Source organism: Papio anubis, chromosome 14 (genome assembly GCF_008728515.1).
Source record: "Papio anubis isolate 15944 chromosome 14, Panubis1.0, whole genome shotgun sequence".
NCBI classification, from domain to species: domain Eukaryota; kingdom Metazoa; phylum Chordata; class Mammalia; order Primates; family Cercopithecidae; genus Papio; species Papio anubis.
This window is the reverse complement of record NC_044989.1, coordinates 8081004-8096311: the sequence shown is the minus strand read 5'-3', so window position 1 is coordinate 8096311 and position 15308 is coordinate 8081004.

The following is a 15308-nucleotide window of genomic DNA, read 5'->3' as shown; positions in this document are numbered from 1 at the left end:
ATGAAGGCAGATGCTAAAATCACATGGGTGACACATACCTTTTATGTCTGTCCTCAGAGTCATCATTAAATTGAGTAACTCTACCAAGAAAGGGGTCATAGGAAGGCAGTCACATTCAAACTATACTTCCTTTAAAAAGAACCTATTCTTCCATAGAACACCCAGCAGTGTTCTAAATATTGATGTGTTTAGAACAGGGTCATTGGCTTGCAGGCCAGAGAAATGCAATGAGCATCATGAACAGAATGAGAGACAAGTTCAGAGGCACTTGCTGGAGGTTTCTCGAGCAGTCACTGTGAACCAGATCTTTTTGTACTTTAGTTCACTGAATGCCCCCTGGACCTGAGAAGGGAAATGTTGTCCATATCTTACAGGTGAGGGAGCTGGGGCCCAGAAAGGTGGAGTAACTGGCTCCAGGCCATGAAATTAGTGTCAGACCCAGAATTCAAATCTAGGTCAATCTGACACCAAAGTCCAGAGTGTTCCACCACTGGAGAGAAATGCTCTCAAATTTCCAGTGCCCCTCATTTGATCCATGAGGTTCATCTTAGCTTTACCCCCAGAGAAGCCTCGTATGTTCCATTGTCTGTGGCCTCAAGGAACAGAGCTGTTTTCTGGTTGAAGTTGTCTGGATACCTACCATACATTCAATAGTAGTTCAGTCAGGTCTTCACTGAACGTTCATTTTTTGGTCCTAACCCATAGGTTCAAAGAGGTTCACAGAGCCCTCAAGTACTGAGGGAAAGGTCTGCTCAGGGCACTTGATCTCTGCCTGGAAGTATAATGAGGGTCTGCATCTGGGCAGGTAGGGGATGGAAGGCGGTCATTCCACGTGGACGTAAGACTGGGCTGAAGAAAGAAAGGTATGGGTAAAAATATGGCTTTTAGTTAATAAAAGTCCCCAGACTTGTTCACTGTCTCCTCTGTGCTGACTGTTTGAAAGGCATATGGGGAGAAATGGCAAAATATGGTTCTTGAAACACAGGGTAGTGTACACCCACAGCACCAGGCTCCTTACCCTAAGACTAGAATAGAATTTCCTTGGATGAGGGATCGTCCTCTTCTTCCTTTAGTCACATGAAAACACCTAGGAAACTGTCAAGTTCTGCAAAGGTAAGCCTTCCTCTGATTACGAGCATCAGCGTAGTTTAAAGCCATATTATTATGCCATTGGGGATTGTATTTCAGCCATGAGAAATGTAAGGGAATCAGGTATCTCTTTTCTTTTCTTTTCTTTTTTTTTTGAGATGGAGTTTCGCTCTTGTTGCCCAGGCTGGAGTATAGTGGTGCGATCTTGGCTCACTGCAACCTCTGCCTCCTGGGTTCAAGCAATTCTCCAGCCTCAGCTTCCCAAGTAGCTGGGATCACAGGCCTCTGCCACCATGCCCTGGTAATTTTTGAAGTTTTAGTAGAGATGGAGTTTTGCCATGTTGGCCAGGCTGGCATCAAGCTCCTGACCTCAGGTGATTGGGGTGGGATTACAGAAATGGAAAAGTGCTGGGATTACAGAAATGAGCCATCATTTTCTTTCTATAATTATCCAGACTTTTATCTCTTTTAACAGTTGTACAATTTTTTGAATCTTCATCACTATCAATAAAGTATTTTAAATAAATTATCTTGTTTATGTCCGATTATAAATGATATATCATTGCATTAATGTACAGTGCTTTAAAAACATAAGCTAAAATTGAAATCTTAAACTAATGAGATATCTAGAAGTCCTAGAAGTTTCTTCCTGCACCTCAATGAATCTCCTTGCAAATTTTTGGAGAACATTGGCTTAGGGCCTGAACCCTACGGGGCTGCCTTCCAAGATGGCAAACCCGTTGTCTTAGGGCTGCAATAACCAAGTCCCACAAACTGGGTCACTTAACAACAGAAAGTTATCATCTCAGAGTTATGGAGTCCAGAAGTCAGAGATCAAGATGTTGGCAGGGGTGGTTTTTCTGGAAGACCATGAGGAACAGTCTCTTCCATGCCCATCTCCTCGCTGCTGGTGGTTTGCCAGCAATCTCGTGTTCCTTGACTTGTGGAAGTGTCAGCCCGGCCTCTGCCTTCATCTTCCCGTGACGTTCTCTAGTTAAGGGTATAATTGCTAGTAGGAGGCATAATTTATAAAACAGCTAGCAGGGGCATCGTTTGTAAATGTCTCTGTGAAGCCCCTCCAACTTCGTTCCCAGTGAGAAGTTCTTTCTCTGCTCTTTTATAGAAAGTTTAATTTTTCTTTAACTCCTTTGTATTCTATTTTATATAATGGTCGCCCTTGCAGATTTTCTCACAAAATTAAAAGCTTATCAGGGAAGACACGTTTTCCTTGACATTTTTGTTCACTTTCTTTCATCACAAGTCCCTATTTTTTCACATACTGACCCCAAACATTTTTTTTTTTTCAGAATCTCCTCATACGTGGTGGTAGATGATCAATAAGTACATCTTGAATTACATTGACCTTTCTGTGGAGCATAAAATCCTTAGATATAGTTAATGATAACTTCCTGGCCAATTACCTTTGTACAAATACTTGACATTCATGAACTGCCTTTGATTCTCGCGCGTGTGCCAGCACACAATTGCTCCCCCTTGTCCAGTGTTATTTTTCCCACAGTTGTTAAAGGGGAAGTGCAGGCATTGCTGGTACGTGTGCAGGCTCCCAGAATTTTACTTAATTAAGCAGAACTTGGCTAACATCTGGGGTGGAGACACGTTTTCCCCACAGAAAATTGCCTTGTTCACTCCAGATGAGTCATGCCCTGATGTCTTGGTCCGGGAGTGGGTGTTCAAGGGAACTGTGTCCCAGCCACTACCACCACGAAATGCTCTTTCTGTAAGTGGCAGGGATTTGAGATGATGCAGAAGCACCTGCATTTCTCTACAAGCTTTGGAAGGAGTTATATTTTCCTGAGTGTCATGGAGACTTTAACTTAAACCTTCCGCATCCCTGCTTATCTGCTGACTTGGCTGTTAGACAGAGGTGGAATATATGATTAGCATCTTGCCTTATTGTTGCTATTCTTACTTATTTGGCCCTTATTAAATAACTAGTTGTTGCATTAGAATAGGCTATGATTTCCCAGTTTACTATTGATTAACTATTTCGCTATACATCAGCATTGTGCCAACTCTATCAGGTTCCTGTTGCTACATACATTGCCCAATGTCAAGCAAAAAAAAGATTAATTTCTTTTAATCAGGTCTTCACTTCCACATCACAGATCAGCTGGATTCACCACATAATTTTCTAGGGTTTTCACTCCAATGTTGTCTTGTTGTTGTTGTTTGTTTTTTGAGAACAAGGTCAAATAGGCAATAAGCTGTTCTGATAATAGTAATTGGAATACAGGAATGACCTATGCCTTCTTGACTGCCTGGTGAAGTCATTTGTTCTAGAGAGCTGGCCTTGTCCATGTTGGACAAACTCAGTGTTCCAATGGCAGCGTCCGAGACTGTGTCCACACTGGAGCAGCATGAGGAAGCCATGAAGAATCTCACTACTGTTTCAGTAAAATGGGCATAAAGGGCTTTGTTCTTCTAAGGAAACGTGGATGAAATATTTTTAAACCATACATAAACTTTGAGACAACCAAATAAAGTTCTAGTAAAAGTGCCTGACGTGTAGTTACCCACCCTTACAGTACATATTTTGTGTCAGACACCTCACGATGATCTTAGTTAATTGTTACAATGAGCTTTTGATACAATTTGATAGATGAGGAAATTGAGGCACAGAGAAGTTAAGTCATTTGCCAAAGGTCACATAGCTGGTGAGTGGCAGCTCTGGGATCAGAAGCCAGGGATGGGCCAAACCTAGAATCCCCACTTCTCTGTGCTCTGCTGGGCCCACAGGCTTTCCGAAGATTTTGCTCCCCTCTGCCTATTCCAACAGGCGAGGAGTTTGCACACCCATATGGATTTTTAATATGGATTGTGTCTAGTGTAGACAGAGATCACCAGCCTGGTGTATGGCTCACTCCTCAACTCTGCAATGTACTGCCATGCTTTTGAGGAGTTGCTTCACACAATGACATAGTGGAACGATTCCATTTCCCTTCTATGAATGACCTTTTATTAGCTTGAGAGAGCAGCTTACATACCGGTGATTCAGTATCGAAAAGCAGAATTATTTGTTTTTGAGAAGGCTCACCACCCACCTGCATGTTCTCTTCTGCTAAACCCCCTCCCTCAGACTTGAAGACAGCAAGTTACAGGGGATAAAACGTAAGGCCCTTGTTAATTGCAAATTAACAGTGCCAGGAGTATATGCAGATGGCACCTGAGGTCAATTGCTGACAGCATCCTATTCTGGCTATATTTTTCTTTTCTGCCATGCAACTGTGCACTAAGCAAAGAGAGGGTGGTCTTAGGTTCTTGTTTAGTTCGGCATTTCTGCAGGATGAAATCCATATTCTTGGCCTACCACTGTTTTTATCTTATAAAGTCAGTGGTTTTTGCTTTTATTTACTCGTTCATTTTAACCAGTTTCAGGCTTTGGTAGTTTCCAAAGGTGTGGCTCTCTGGACATGCATGATGCATGGAATAGATGACACTTGCTTAGCTAGTAAATATCAGGCTGCATGAATTTGCACATTCTCAAGCAAGGTTCTCAATTGTGAACCTCCAAGCACATTCTCAAGGTTCTCAATTGTGAACCTCCAATATTTGCAATAGACCCATGGGAACATTTGTGCTTTTGCTGACACTTAGATTACATTCATCAAATGATTTTTTTTCTTTCAAGGCTGGCATTTCAGTAATTTTTTTAAAGGTTGCATGCCAACTGACAAAGTCAATTAATTAAATGCAAAATTCAAAATTTGTAGAAAATAATGATCACTGTACCAAACTGGATGACCTGGGGAAAAAAAAAAAAAACATTTCTGACTTCCAGCTGATGAGAGGAATGCTTTGGTTGGGACTCTGAAGTAGAAGGGATTCGATATTGGCCACATTAACAGCTACTTGGAAAATAAGCCTTGTGCCAGGATTTTGACAGAAATGTAGGCTCCACAGCTTAGGACAAGTGACAGTGCAACCGGTGATACCTTCTGAACCTCCGCTAGGCTACTGGACCACATCTTAGCCCAACCTTCTGAAACATCCATCCATCCTCCCATCTTCGTGATTGTGTCCCAGAGAAGAGCCGGGTCAGACCCAGGCCTGTCTGGCTATAAACTCTTAGATCTGGAGGGAGCAGTTGGAGTATTCTATTGTAGCAACCCACCTTTTTCTAGGGAATCAGAAGCCCCTGCTTGGCTCTCCCATGCTGACATTCAGCACAGCCAGCCTGGGGATGGGCATCTGTGCAGGAGGCAGTGTGAGCTAGGCCATGGCCAACTCCTGAGCCTCGGGTCCTCAGGGAGGCTGGAGGCAGCATAAATAGCTGATGTGATGGGCAGCAAGTTGGAAATCTGAAGTCTAGGGAGCTTGGCTCGCCCTTCCTGGTGCAGTATGAACCCATCCATGCCCACCTCTCACCATGTTAAAAATGGAACCAGTCATGACCACCCATGGGCGTTCCTTGTTTGTGGCTCTTCTGTAATTAAAAGTGCTGTGCAAACTGAATAGTAGCAGGAACACACGTTTAAAATCTGGGCTTTCCTCCAGCCATGCCCCCCCCAAATGCCCTTCATGACATCCCCTTCAAGTTCCCTTTCCAATGCATCTCACTTTGCTATGTGGGTGTGTCCTGCCTACCCCCTCCGTGCTCTGGAGTGTGTCCTCCCACCTCCTCTCGAGCTCATCATCATGGTGGGATTTCAGCCCTGGGTTCAGGCTCACAGGGAGGCACTTGTGTGCAGAGCGCCTTCCAGCCTGCTTTGTTTCTTACTATCTCTGCTTGTATAATACCATTAAAGAGAGTAAAATCTCCTGCAGGCCATTGTTGTGCAATGAACTGAGAAAATGTGTGCTAAAGCACATATAGAGAAATGCAGAAATACAAGTATAGATTCCAAATGCCAAATGCCAGCATTGAAGATCCTTCCTGAAGGATATCAGTTCCCTAGATCTCATCCTTCCTGCAAAGAAAGGAGAGAGTCTGGGGTTGGGGGTGGGGGGTGGTGAGGTGATGGAATAATAAGCCCAGCTGCTAATGGCTGAGTTCTTGTGAAATGGTCAGACTTGGGTGGTTTGCACATGCTTTTGGTAGTCCCCACAGCCACCAGCCAGCCTCCAAAGCTGCAGGTGGCAAGGTCCAGGCACTCCTGGCAGGGATGCTTTGTGGTCTCTGTGGGTAGGTCTCCTGCTGGAGCAATGTTGAACTGAGACTCCCCAACTGCATTTCTGCCTTGGTTCTTTTACCCCCACTTCTCCACCTAGGCATCCAGCATGCTGGGTTTTCAGAGAAAAGAAGTGCTATTGTGCATGGGCAGGCCTAGGCTACACAAACAAAGAGATGGGATCAGTATGAAGGACGACACAATCTTTAGTAAAGGCAGAAATAAAAGGGTGCCTGCATGTTCCTCCCATCAACTATGCCTGGCAAACAGTGGAACCTTGATAAATATTCAGCTATTCAAGGACCAAGTTCAGAATTGGGGCTGTGGAGTTTGGACAGGAAGAGGTAAGAAAAGCCTTTTAGGAGATAAGAGTCTGCCCAGGTGCTGAAAGGTGGAGAGACTTTGAGAGAAGTGATGGAAGAAACTTGGCGTTGCTGGGCTGTCTCCATGGATTAAATATCTTGGAGCAGGATATGAACGGATGGAGGATCTTACATTTACTCAAGCCCTTGGGTGAGTCCCCAGGTAACAGGGCACGGGACAGATTGCTACAATCTAGGATGATAAAGAAGGTTTCTTCGCTACGGAAGACTTCTGTCAGTGGTGTGCTCGATGGACTAGAGTCAAGAGAGGCTAGAGGGTACTGAGGAAGAGAGGGTATTTTCTGCCATAGGTGGGGCTCCTAAAACAGGGAGTTTGAAAACCATCCAGAATTGGCTAGTGTTACTCTCTCTCTCTCTCTCTTTTTTTTTTTTTTGTAGACTTTATTACTCATTTGGCTTGGGAACACCCAAAGCCTCCACATTCCCTTTATACTGTAGTTCTTTAAGCAGATTTGATTTATTATTTTTGCCTTTGGGGAGAGAGAGGTACCCAACAACCTCTAGGGTCTACGCTCCCCTTCTTTAGCGGGTTTTGTTTGCCCCTAGATGAATTTATCTGATTAGCTTCTCCCAGATGACAAAAGGCCTTTGTGGAGTGCTGACGGGCCATTTAACCCCTTGTCTTCAGTTTCACCAGCAACAAAACCAAGCTGATAATACCTGCTTCCGAGGATTGGTGTGGGGTCAGGAGATCATTGATGGGAAAGTGCTTTTAGCCTTTTCAGGAAGAACAACTTTGCATGCGACAAAAGGATTCGTTCCTTTGAAGAGGCTTTCCTGTTTTATCCATTTAAACACTCTCTAAAGGGACTTTCAGGGTGTCCTTTGAAGGGAAACTTGAGGTGGCTCCGGGCAAGCCTTTGAGAGTGGGATTCCTTCAGGTCCTTTTCTGTAACTAAAGGGTTGCGGTTGAAGATAATCATAGTAAGACGGGGTGCCTCTGTGGGAGTGTTCTCTTGCAAGGATGGGGCAGATTACAGAGGAGGAGGAAGAGGTGAAGGAAGAGGAGGAAAATCTATCTGGGTTTGTTGAGACTTTTACTCTGGGAAACTGGAATTCTAGTGAGGAATCATGGATTCCAACAACTAAAATCATGTTTGCATGTCGAATAGTTATAGTAATAGGCATTGGCAAAGTGCTTTAGAATGTATGGAATTATTTTTGTTGTCACCATATTTTGATCCTGTTAACAGCTCTTTGGTACTGTTATTATTGGGATCTTTCTTTAACATCCTTTTTTTAAATGAAGGTACAGAAAGCAAACATAATTTATAATTTGCTCAAGAGGCAGATGTTATCACCCTGTTTCTGTTTCTTCATGTTAAAATTGCCCACCATGTGGCCCAGTTTCCCAAGAGCTTACGAGATGACCCACACAGATGAAAATGAAACTATTATACCAAGGCCACAAATGTATGAAAAATGACATTAGAGACCCACCAACATGTATTATCAGAAGCAGCCTCAGTTCTGGCTGCTGAGCGGCCCTTGGAGCATTTACAGAGTAAAATCATTTACACTTCATAACGACCCTAGGCAGCCGATATTTCTACTATCCCTATTTTCAGATTTGAAAATGGAGAATTAAGAAATGAAAAACATCTAGCCTAAAGTCACACAATTAGCAGATGGCAGCCGGATCTGTTTCCCAGGCAATCTTGTGTGACCACTCTATTGAATGGGCTCAGGAATTGAGGGTAGGTTGGGGGTGGGAGAGTGTGCCCCCTGGTTAGAGAAGAAACCTATTCAAAGAGAGCCACGCTCCTCTTTTCCTCCTTACTGTACCGGATGCATCATAAGGTTCAGGGACGAGATGTGGTGGAAGGACTGGGGAGATGAGAAGCTGCTGGCTCCCCTGCCTGCCAACCTGTGGGCACAATTTGGTCTTTGCCTTCCTTTTACCTGGCATGTTGGAGCCACGCTCAGCACTGGGGTCTTTTCTTGGTGCACAGGCAGGCTGAGTTACCAGATTCAGGATTAGGAGAGCCCCTGTGCCCTGGACATAAGCAGCAGAGTGGGCCACCTGGAGCTGAGCGGTAGCACAGATAATGCACTTTTTTTTTTTTTTTTTTTTTGAGACAGAGTCTTACTCTGTCACCCAGGCTGAAGTGCAGTGGTGCAATCTTGGCTCACTGCAACCTCTGCGTCCCGGGTCAAGTGATCCTCTTGCTTCAGCATTCTGAGTAGCTGGGATTACAGGTGTGTGCCACCACACCTGGCTAATTTTTGTATTTTTAGTAGAGATGGGGTTTCACCATGTTGGCCAGGCTGGTCTCAAATTCTTGACCTCAAGTGATCTGCCCTCCTCGGCCTCCCAAAGTGCTGGGATTACAGGTGTGAGCCACCGCGACCAGCCAGTAATGCACAGTCTTCAAACACTCCCTGAATTGCATCCTTCTGCGTCCCGTGCTCTGAAATGCCTTTGGAGAGATGAGTCCTGAGCACAATACAACTGCATTTTAGAATGTGCTGGAAATGCCCCCAATCCAGTATAGAATAATTGGCCCATATGACTGCAGTTCAGCTGCTGATAAGGCAGCCCCTCGCGCTGGTCATGTTGTCTTTTTCCTAGTAGTTACATAAAATCCAAACAACTCTAAACGCACTGCCTACACGGGCTGCATTAAGCTTGGCAAATGGAGTGATACATTCCTAGCATGCATCAACTTCGATTGTGTCCTTTGCTGCCTTTCAACACTCAACTTAAACTTGAAAGAGGTTTTTCTCACTGTGGGGATGAAAAAGCACCACTGGAAAAAAAAATCATCTCACTGGCATATTAACAGATAAGGGTCTACCCTGCTGACACAGTGCCAAGCAGAGGTAAACATTCAATCCTTTTATCACAGCAAAGGCATTTCTCCTAAACTGGAGCAATAATGTAGGTTGGAACACAGGAACAGTTTCTCCTTTTAAATGTGTTTTTCAAGTTCGAGATCTAAAACTACAACTGAAACGGGCACTTATTTGTAAATGACAACCCTATTCTTCTTTAGATTATACCACGTTTATTACATTTTTATGATAATTTATAAAGATGGCCAAGCAATAAAATTTAGGCCATGATAGCAGAGTGAACTATGAGGCTATTTCTAAATAGCATTTTCAGCACATTAATTGTTGCTTAGTCCTATCTCTTTGGGGCCTCTGTTTGGGTTTAACACCAGAGCCAGCAAATTAATCCAGTCATTATATGGCCGAAAGCTGTATCATTTACCAGTTCATTATTGTTCAAATCAAAATCCATACTTCTCTGGATATCCCCAGGGTTATGAACTAGATAGGGAAGCTTTATCATTCTGCAGAATAATCTCTTGTGGTTCTCCCTCCCCTGCATTAAAAGAAACAGCCCATTATATTACATTAATTTTCATATTAATATGAAACTTGCTGAAGAGCAAGTTGAGGCATCATCCTTTCTCATTCCATCCCACCACCCTCTTCTTTGACTCTGCCGCCTGCCCGGCAGGTAGAATGGAAGCCCCGATTCCTTGTCTTTCTCCAAATCTCAAGTCACGGACATGACCCAGCTTAATTTTAATCAAAATAACCATCTACCTCTCTACCTCCTAATTTTCGGATCGTGGCTACTCAAATATGGATGCAGTCTTGTGAACTTGGGTTCCTAAAAGAGTTTCTCTAAGAGCAGGTGCAGGTCTACATGTTGCCGAGTGTTCCTTCCATCCAGAGAGTGGTAGGCAGAGCCAGGGAGCTGCATTAGAGGGAGATTAGGAAGCTATAATAAAATATACCAAATTCCAGTTTCTTACAGATTAGCACATTTTAAACCAAGCGTAGCTTCCCACGCCATGGAACCAATTTTACCCTTATTCTAGCCCTTAGCTCTTAACGAGTTCGATTAAACAACATTTTTACCTGAGCAAATAATGTTGCAAACTTGAGATCAAAATCTGAAATTTTCTTTTTTTTAATTTAGAGTGTGAGCAGGCACAGGAGGAGAACTGTTGATTTCCAAGTGGGTTATTGTCTGTTCGACCCACTGAGCAGCGTTCCTTCCTTTTTTTGTTTCCTTCCTGCTCGCTAGCATTTGCCACCTCCGTTTTTACCTAGTGCCCATAGGAAGTTGAATGTGGAAGGGTGCAGAGTGGAATCACAAACAACACATGTTTCAGATGGAGCATTTTTCCCTAGAATTTTTCAGCAGCCAGAGAAACACAGTGAGTATTTCGGGTACTCTCTGCATATGATCATTTCACTCCTACAACCCAGTAAGACGCAGCTCTGGAAGGCTCCAGGGAAGGGAAGGTGCTGCTGGCTGAACATGTAGAAAGCCGAGAGCGGGTGTGTGTTTTGGGGACAGAATCTTAGCACCTTTCTGAAGCTGGCATGTGGTTATCTTAGCTGCGAACACATGACGCTCCCCTGCTTCATTTGCCTAGGACTCCCCGTTCTAGGACACCACCTACATCCCAGCATATGACTTTACGGCAAGCTTCATTTCTTTCTGATGGAATTAATCATCAATGTGCTCTAGGACTGGGCCTTTCCACATTGGCATGTGAAGAGCATTTGTTTCTTGTTTAGACAGTCCGTGATTTTCTCCATTGCTTTGATGGTAAAGCTTTTTATACCAAGCACTGTTCATTATCAGAGTTCCTTTTCTAGAAAGACAATGGGATGAAGATATTTTCCAAAAACACTATTGCAGGGAATGAGATGATGGGGAGGATGATGAGAACGCCATCCCGTGGGGACCAGTTATAATGACTTACATCAGTCTCGTTGGAACAATTTCAGAATTTATTCAAATGGCAAAACACTCTTTTTAAGATGAAACAAGATTCAGTTCGGCAACCCAAGTTGGCACCAATGTGCCAAGGCCCCATTTGATAGTTCTCTGTAAATTAAAGTATAACTTCACTCCGTTTACTGCCCCGAGTTACAAGAAGTGGAATTCTACTTGGGTTTCTTGATGCCGTGGGCTCTCACGTTCAGTTTGGAATGGCTGTGGGCTCTGCGGGAATATTAACTGCACCGAGGGACTTAGACTGATGCTTCTAGTTGGCACTTCCACTCTGGGGCACTGGAGGCCAGCCAAACACATTTTGCTGCTGTGTGTTTTGCTATGAGGAAGTCTCCCTTTCAGAGATCTGCTCTGATGGGCGCTATTATTTTTATTTACATGTGGAATGAGACTCTACTAAGAGGAAGGCCCAGCAAGATGCATATGTGTCGGTAAACCTTGTAGACCTGGGTTACATTCGTTTTAAAATTGAATTGGATTTTTTCATTATGCACTGGCCTGGAATGTGCTTTATTGAATCAGTCATTTTCTAAAAGTGTTTGTTCTTATTTCAGTGGAAATGGAAATCGGAGCACCACGCAGGATCAAAGAATAATATATTTTGTGGTGTTTCGTGCAGTTGGAAGGGACAGACAAGAACTGGCCAGAATGGACACAGGCTTTTCTTCTTCAGTGCTGCCACTGTTCCAGAATCAGATCAGACAAAGCGGTATTGTTTTCTCTTTCCGTGTCTTGTGTAGAAAAGGAAAGACAGGGGGTTGGCAGATGGTTTCATGCAAAAAGATACGTTAAAGACAATACTCACTAGCTGCATTTGTCTAGGACTTGGTTTCTTCAGCCATTAAATGGGCAGAATAATTAGGCCTCATAGGGTTGTCATGAAACTAATTGATAAATTAAAGTGAGTTTAGAACAGTGCTGGCACATAAAACGAAATACGTGCTAACTGCCCTGCTACTGTTACTACTACTAGTACTACTATTACCACTACTACAACTACTAGTACTATTACTACTACTACTGCTACTACTACTAGTACTATTACCACTACTACTGTTACTACTGTAATACTATTACTGCTGCTATGACTACTCCTACTATTAATTACTACTACCACTACTGCTACTACTACTGCTACGACTACTGCAACTGATTGTCATCACCATAATCATTATTGATCATATCTAAACTGCTTTTGGAGGCTACAGATGTTTTTAGCAGAAGCTGTACAAATCCATGTATGTCAGATGGCTTCCATGCCTTACTGGCTGTGTAATTTGGGGAAACCTACTTAAACTATGTGGATCTCAGTGTCTTCACCTTTAGGTGGAGATAACAATGGCTCCCGTGCACGGGAAGTGCTGTGTTGATGTGGGTTAGTGATGGTGGTTACCGCTGTTCTTTCATTCACGTGCAAGCCATTCGGTCATTCTTCCTCACACTGTAACTCTCACTGTGATTCACCCCAGAGGCATCTTTTGATCAACCTCTTTGCACCAAGTACATTGCTGTTTTTCTCACGTCAGTCTCTGACCCACATCTGCACCTTTACACTGGCCTGAGATACTGTAAATTGGAGTGAAGCTTATATCTACTAGATATTAATTAGCTATGTACAGATGATTAATTTTCCTATAATGACCGTGTTTGTTCTTCTGAATTTAAGGTGACAATTGGCTTCTCTTGGTTCATAATCATGACAATTATCCTTCAAAATGATCCAAACGTTAACCTGGTGGTATGCTTTCTTTTTTTTGTGAGGATGTCTAAGAGTTAAGAGGTTTGAGCCAAAGGAGAAAAGCAGAAGATGTAAGATAACCATTCCAACAGCAGCTTTGGGTGATATTGAGTCACATTGATCACCTATTCAACAGAGTGCTGAGTATGAGATAGATATGCTTCCTGGTGTCTGTTGATTGCCCTGATTAGAGAGACTCAGAGTTAGAGTTCTCGGAGTCTTTGTGTACCTCCTTCTAACTCTTTTCTGGAGGAAAGGCACCCAGCCTGTGGCACAAGTACATACTCACGTACTTACAGAGAGGAGTTAGGTGCTGTTTGCCGAACAGGCACCTCACCATCTAATCAGACTTTTGTTGCCAGAGGTTCATTTCAGAAGATATAGCATGACTTTTAGGGCATATCCAAATCCCTGCCAGCATACGCTGGCTGCGTCCTGCTTCTCTCTCCCCATCTCTTTTATTTTAAAAATAGATGCTATTGTAGCTTTGGAGTCCCTGACCAAGAAGGCAACGGGGCTGGATTCTATTCCTGGCCCTGCAGCTGTTGTCTTGCTGGCAATTTGCTTGACCTTTCCCCTAAGGAAGACGCCTGCTGTGGATAGACCCCACGGGGGCGTTGGGAGGATTTCAGGAGTGAATACAACTATCTCAGGCTATAATACGATGCTGCCAGCCACTTTGAGGCTCTGGGATGAAAGATGCTGTGTGAAAGAGAATTGTTATTACATTTTGTTAAAAATATGGATCAAAGGCTGGCTATACAGTAAGTGCTAAATGTTAATTATTGTTATAATATCATAACAAAGCGGATGCCAGAATGCTAGATCCCACGAGAAAACCTATTATAATAAGCCAGTGTGAAATGTACATATTACAAAGATATTTGGCAAGGAGGCAGTTTTGGTTTTGAAATCTCAATGAACAATTAAGTAGAATAAAAAATAACTTTTAATGCTATGACAAATATAAGTGTCTTAACAACTCTTTAACATAAAAATAAGGGGCTGCCTTTTCCCCATACAGAAGAGGCAACATTGTTTCTTTCTTTTTCCCCTGAGCAGAAGATATATTTCCTTGGACATGGAAGAAAAAGTATTATTTGTCTTTACAATGATCCCTTCAACAGCCCTCTTTATGACAGAGTTAGATTTGGGAGAAAATTCTGTAAGTTTATAATAGCACAATGAACAAATCTATTTTTAAATGGGTTCAGATTCTACTGCCTATTTCTCTTTCCTTCTCCAAATGCATTTTTTTTATTTTTTTGAGACAGAGTTTCACTTTTGTTGCCCGGGCTGAAGTGCAATGGTGCGATCTCAGCATCTCAGCTCACTGCAACCTCTGCCTCCTGGGTTCAAGTGATTCTCCTGTTTCAGCATCCCGAGTAGCTGGGATTACAGGCATGTGCTACCACGCCTGGCTAATTTTGTGTTTTTAGTAGAGACAGGGTTTCTCCAACTCACGACCTCAGGTGATCCGCCTGCCTCAGCCTCCCAAAGTGCTGGGATTACAGGCATGAGCCACCGCGCCTGGCCCAAATGCATACTCTATTTGATGGCATTAGAAAATGGACTTTGATACGCATTCATAAATGCCACCAGCTTCTTTGGGCTCAAGCTTTTCACCTATTTTCAGATCTAAAGTGCATAGTCCATTATGTGATATCAGCTGGAAAAAGGAAGAGAAAGAAGGAGAGAAGCACAGGAAGATGGATTTAGAAAGAGAGCCCTACCCTTAAAAAAAGACCGAGGTCAAGAGAACGTAATTTTTATATCCTAGCGCTTTTTAAGAATGGATCATGCATGAATTCACCTAGCATGCTATTTTTTCCCCCAGAATATTGTGAAGAAATGAATAACCAACTCTCAGGGGAAAGAAAAAGTCTATATTTGCATTGGGCTACGTATTACTTTGAGGAAGAAGGGGAGAGTGGAGGAGAACCGCACACTTCAGAGCAAATTTGCAGTAGATTGTGCACCCTCTGCTGATAGGATTATGGCCAGATTATAGTTATAATTGCCTTGGCTGTGACTCTGTGTTTATCTGCTATGACATGGACCCAGCCATCTAATTCATTCCATGCTCATTTCAGTTTTTCCCTTTGAACTAATTTTCCAGTTACTCTAACTTTTAAGAATACATCTGTTGCCTGGGCACGGTGGCTCACACCTGTAATCCAGCACTTTTGGGAGGTCACGGCAGG